The sequence below is a fragment of the Sapajus apella genome, unplaced genomic scaffold (genome assembly GCF_009761245.1).
Source record: "Sapajus apella isolate SASKATOON/1434 unplaced genomic scaffold, GSC_monkey_1.0 scaffold28, whole genome shotgun sequence".
In the NCBI taxonomy this organism is placed as follows: Eukaryota; Metazoa; Chordata; class Mammalia; order Primates; family Cebidae; genus Sapajus; species Sapajus apella.
Genome location: NW_022436968.1, coordinates 16,387,472 through 16,393,838, shown reverse-complemented (window position 1 = coordinate 16,393,838; position 6,367 = coordinate 16,387,472).

The following is a 6,367-nucleotide window of genomic DNA, read 5'->3' as shown; positions in this document are numbered from 1 at the left end:
GAATTGTAGTTTTTCATTATTCATTATCACATTTAGACATTTAAAAATTACAAGATCTCAGGAAATGTATTCTTTGTAATATTAATATTAGACTGCTGTTATACTATTAATTTGGACTCTGCTAGTTATTTTATTTAATAAGGTACCTCTAGGTTTGTCCTTTGAGTCTTGCTCTTGCTACTTGGTGCAGAGGGAGTTTCCTGGCCTGCAAAAAAGCCAGAGTAGGCTGCAGGAGCTTCTTTGAAGAGGCCTCTCTTTTAATAACCCTGGTGGGTAAATGAATGGTAGGTAGCTGGTAGACTTGCCTTTCTATTCATGTCTTTCTGTCTCCCCAGTCCTCTCTTGGAATTCCTGCTGAATTTTTAAGTGGAAATTTTGGTTTTTTTCTTTTTGTTTTTAATTTTTGCTTTCTTTTTACTAAACTAATTATGTAGTTTAAAAAATCAAATAGAACTAAAAGGTTGATAGTGAAAAAGTGTAGTTCCTCCTTCCCCAATTTAGCATTCCAGAGACAAACACTTGGAACTCTTAGTGGTTTGTGTTAGTATTTACCTGCCTGTTTGAAAAAGTTATACTACTTTTTCTTCACTTACCAATTTCAGAAACAATTTCTCAAATGCCTTTTATGGTAGGTAGGATTTACTTTACGTAAAATCTCCACCTCCCCATTTTTCTTCTCCCACCTCTCCCAAAATAGATTTATATTCACACAACGTTTTGTTATAACAAACTTCTTGTTAGATAGACATAAATGTTGTTCACTGATGTACCACATGGTTAACTATCATAATTTCCTTTTTACTAGAATGTTATTTTTCCTGAGGCTGGTATTGTCTGATTTTCAAATTTCCTTAGTTGTTTTTTTTTTTTTGAGATGGAGTTTCACTCACGTTACCCAGGCTGGAGTGCAATGGCGCGATCTCGGCTCACCGCAACCTCCACCTCCTGGGTTCAGGCAATTCTCCTGCCTCAGCCTCCTGAGTAGCTGGGATTACGGGCACACACCACCATGCCCAGCTAATTTTTTGTATTTTTAGTAGAGACGGGGTTTCACCATGTTGACCAGGATGGTCTTGATCTCTTGACCTTGTGATCCACCCGCCTCGGCCTCCCAAAGTGCTGGGATTACAGGCGTGAGCCACCGCGCCTGGCCATTTCCTTAGTTTTTAATGTACCTGTCACAAAGACTATCCAAGGCTTCAGTGCTGAAAAACATCAGATAAACTACCAATTCCCTTTGTTTTAAAAAGTTTTCGAAATCATTTTGTCATCCTTTAGGGACATTTCTTCCACAGTCCTTCATCTGCCATTTGTACTGTTGCCCTTCAGGCCTGTTCCATGGCTCAGCAGTTATTCTGAAACTCCCTTTGTTTTTTCAGTCTCATATTAGATCTTCTGTTGTGGATCTTGTGACTTTTTTTTTTTTTTTTTTTGCAAAGCTCATCAACTAGTAACTTCCTAAGAAAAGGTGGATGGAAAGTAAAGATTTTAAGGCTTTATAGGTCTCAAAACGTCTCTACTCTTGATTGGTAGTTTGGAGTCTGGAAAATAACATTCCCTCAGAATTTTAAAGGCAACACTTCATTGTCTTAACGGCATTTAGTTTTTCTGTGAGAATTGTGATACCGTTCATTTACCTGGGATTTGTTTTTATACTCCGTAAGCTTTCAGGAACTTCTCATTACTTCTGATGTTTCATAATGATATGTGGGTCTTTATTCATTCATCTTGTTAGGTACTTGACTTGGTGGAATCTTTCAGTTTAGAGATTTGTTTTCGTCAGTACTGGGTTTTTTTGGTGTGTGTATTATCTTTCTGACAATTTCCTCTCTTCCATTTTCTTTGCTCTATCTAGAATTTCTTTTATTTGAATGTTGGACCTCCCAGAGTTGGACCTCCTCTAAGTAAAAAAGCTTTTTCTCTCTAGTTGTTTCTTAAGTTATATTATCTTTGTTCTTTTTGTTATCCTCCAGCTCTTTGTTGAATTTTCTTTATATATATTTTAATTTCTAAGAAATCTGTTTTCTGTTATTTCATAAAAACCTATTTTTATTTTATAGATTAAATGTTTCTCCATATCTTCCTGAAGATAAAATTAAGATTTTTTTCTTATGTCTTTCCTGTTTCTTGCATGGTTTTCCCCCTCTCTCACCATGATTCTGTTTTCTATTTATTTGTTTTGGGCTCTTTCATTCTGAAGCCTTTCTTAGATGGAGATTATCTACTTATATTAGTCATGTGTTAAAAAGCTAATGTCATAGGTCTTTATGTGTGGGCAGGGTTTATAAGTTGTTTTAAGTGCCATCAGGTAGAGAGTTGGCCCTTTCTTTTGGGGTCCCCTAAATTTCAGTGGAGGTCTTGTCTTTGGGGCCATTCAGTTTCTCTAGAAAACTAGGTCCTGGTAGTAGGGTAAGAAAAGAGAGCTCATTACTCCAAGGTTTATATGATGGCTTTTACTTAATCCTTCTATCTTCAGCCAGTCTCATGCCCACCTGTTCTACTCCCCGAGTCCTCCTCTGGCTGCCGACCCTCAGGTTAAGTTTTTCCTGTCAGTGGAGGTTGGGGATGGGGAGTTGGCTGGCTGTGGAGAGTGGGGGAGAGGACCTGGGGTCCAGTTGCTGTTTATACAGACTTCTAGTCCTAATTTCAGCCCTATACCTCACTCCCATCTTCTGCAATACCTAGTGCTTCCAAGTGCTGAACTTACTACAGATTTGGTGGGGTGTGTTGTTCGGCTTCTCCCTTTTGGGTACTTAGGCTTTAACTTCTCCACTCTGCTAGGTTAGGTATCACACTTCTTCCTGGTTTTTAATCTGTGTAAACTTTGTTGAAATCTCATGGCTTCGTAGTCTGTTCTCTTTGTAGATTAATACCATTTATATTCCTTTAATGTCTTTTTAGTGGTTTGGAGGTAGAGGAAATAAATTCATGTGGTTGGTTTGTCATGTTTCACTGGAAGTCTAGATTTAAATTCTAATAGTATGTAGAAAATAAAATTTCTTTATTATTAATTTATAAGTCATTATAGTGATTTTTAATTCATATGGTTTTGCTGTATTACCTACCTCATAGGGTTGTGAGGATTAGAGGAATCATTTCATAAAAAGCAGGTACAGTACATAGTGTGTGTTGAATAAGTGTTAGCTATTGTTTACTATCATTATTATTTTTACTACTATCACTTTTTTTTTTCTGAGACAGGGTCTCACTCTTTCACCCAGGCTGGAGTATAGTGGCGTGACCTCAGCTCACTGCAGCCTCGACCTCCCAGGCTCAAATGATCCTCTTACCTCAGCCTCCTGAATAACTGGGACTACAGACATGCACCACCACTCCTGGCTAAGTTTTGTATTTTTGTAACATCAGGATTTTGCCATGCTGCCAAGGCTGGTTTCAAATTTCTGGGCTCAAGGGATCTGCCTGCCTTGGCTTTTCAAAGTACTGGGATTACAGGCACATTTTTATGATACAGCTGGTACCAAAGAAGGAAGTAGCTTTATGACCTTTACTTGAGTATTTTTTTTTTTTGGTCACACAATATATACATGTCCATGTAATTAAAGATCTTCATTTGACAAATTCATATGGTAAATGAGCATAAAATGAGTATCTTTTAAATATTACCACCAGAATTAAACTCTGTACTTGAATTCAATAGAACTTTTCTATATTATGCCCTATTCTGGTGGTGTCTGTGGTTGCGAGGGGTTGCTGGGTTATCCAAGTGATTCAGCATGCCTTCAGAATTGGCATCCACAGGTGATTGCCCATAGCCTCTTGCCATGGTGCCTCATCTTGGGGAGGCTTTAGAATACAACCCTCATTTAGCTTATTCATTTTTATTCTTGCTTTGCAGTGGTTGGCTAGAGAAAAGTGTGTAGTAAAATTACACACACCTACTGTGGTTTCGCATCATGACCATGGATAGCAAACTGCCTGTTTTTTCTTTTTCTTTTTTTATTTTTTTAACTAATTGTGGCTAATTTTAAGACTGATTTTGCAGCTAGGATTAGCAGAGAATCCCTACCTACTTGATGAATGATGTCTGCATGGCTTCCTAAGAGGGTGTGGGGAATGGTGGTAGGGGTAACTATCATCAAGAATATAGGGCAGTGGGTATGTTCTGACTTTGTATAACTTTGCTAGATTGTACATGTTTTTAGCTACTCACAATAAGCAAAGTTGAACAACTTATAATTGATTCCGTTTTCTGTTTTCATTATCCAACTAGGGTGAACTTTAAGTTCATACATTAAAAATGGGGACAAATTGGGCAAAAATAAATGGGGACAAACAGCCTGTCATGTCTTTATTCAGGCTAAGTGCATATGTATATATAAGTAACATACATCCTTCACTTATTAGTAGTGCCTTCATGAATTTAAAGACCCTTGCAACCTTGACATGGTGCTCAGGAAAAAAAAAGTGCCAATACTCTTTTTTTTTTTTTTTTTTTTTTAAAGGTACTAGTTTAGGTAAGTGAAATTCAGTAGCATATGAGTGCTTTACCTATCACCTTTTGTGTTTTGATCGCCTTTAGTCATCACTGGAGAGAAGAGTTTGAGTTCATTTGTGGTTTTGCTTTAGTGGCAAACCTCCTTAGAGAGATGAGTTGCCCTTCCTTCTCCTTGCCATGTTTGGTTGCTGTAGGCCACGACCTTTGAGGAGGAAAAGGTACAGATTGCAGTTTTTCTTTCTTGCTATTTTGAATCAGGCCATGTTCACACAGTGTCCTTAAAGATGACTGTAGTCAGGAAGCCTAGCAAAATGTGACGATAACTTATCAGTTTTTGGTCTTATAACATTCTTTCTCTTTTTTTGGTACTATATGGCTTCCTCTACCATAATGTTGCCATTTGCCACTTTTGGGGATTTGACTCCTGCAGGTTTTTGGTTTTTTTTTTCCTTTTGGGATTATGGGAGTGTGACAGCAGTGGATATAGTCTTAGATGATGTTTTTAATAGTTCAAGTCCATTAGTGTCTTGCTCTAGAGAATATGACTTACTTTTGAGTTTTCTTGCCCTCTGGTTTTCAGAATTCTGTGTAATTTTTCAATCTTTCCTTTCTACTTGCTCTGAAGAGCTTTTATGGAAATCATGGTTCAATGTTAGTAAATTTCTAAGAGCTTTCCAATATTATCTACAATTAGCCAAAAAAAGTCATATGAACTTTTCTCATTCTTTCTACTTTTCTTTTATTCACTTTATCTTTTCTCCAGTTTTTGACAGATGATTATAGAGTTCCCCAAAATGGCCACCTTACTATTTCTATATTATATAATAACATAAAAGAAAACAATCACTTGGGAATGGCGGTGAGTTCAGGGGGGGCTGTTAACCATTTAATTTAGAGTTGTTTATACATTTATTTACCTCTTAAAAAATTTTTTTTCAGTTAATATTCATTAACCACTCACTAAGTGCTATGTTGCTAGTATTTATCTTTGCTTTCTAATTATTTTTTTGCTTTCTATTTCTTGAGTGAACTTAAAACTGCTTTATTATTTAATAGTTTATATACATTGACTGTCTTAATTATAATTGGCTTTCCAAAATTTTCACTTTTTAAATTTAACTAGTTGAATGGTATTTATCATTCACATTTGCACACCAACTGTTGTTTTAACCTAAACATAAGTAAGGGAGCATTAGAAAGTAGAATGATTGCTGTTAAAATAGCATTTTCTTTGTGTGTTTAAATATTATTAGAGACATAAGCACATGAATTTTTTTTGCCTTTTAAATGTCTTTATTTTGGGCTAGTTATGTGTATGTGTGTGTGTGTGTATATATATATATATATTATATGTGTATATATACACACATATACATGAAATATATAAACACACAGAAAAATTCTTGCAACAGTAGTTATGGATATTTAAGTGAAAAATTTGTAACTTTAGAAGTTAAAAAATTGGAAGTAATAGAATTGATTTAAACAGCTAGTCTCTAAATTAACTTAGAAATCTAATAGCAAATATGGATTTTGATTGATATAACTAAACACTTTAATTTTCAAACAGTTTCAGAATTGGATTTCTATGCCCAGGGGAAAATAAACTTTATTTAAAAATATATGTATGCTTACTTTGTGAGTATTTTTTTCTTTTCCAAATTCCAAAAGGTGTGTACTCTATATTTTTGTTATAAAAATTCTGCTTGTTGAAAATATTGTAGTAATTTTATAAATTCAATAAAACTGAGTGATGTGAACAGTATGGGGGAAAATGTTTAATAAATTTGCCATGCCACTGAGAGAAATTTAAATACAGTATGTTTTGAAAGTTTGAGGAAACATAACACTTTGCTTTTTAAAAAGATGACTGGTTTGCCACACATTTAAATGTGAAAGCTGGTTGGCTAT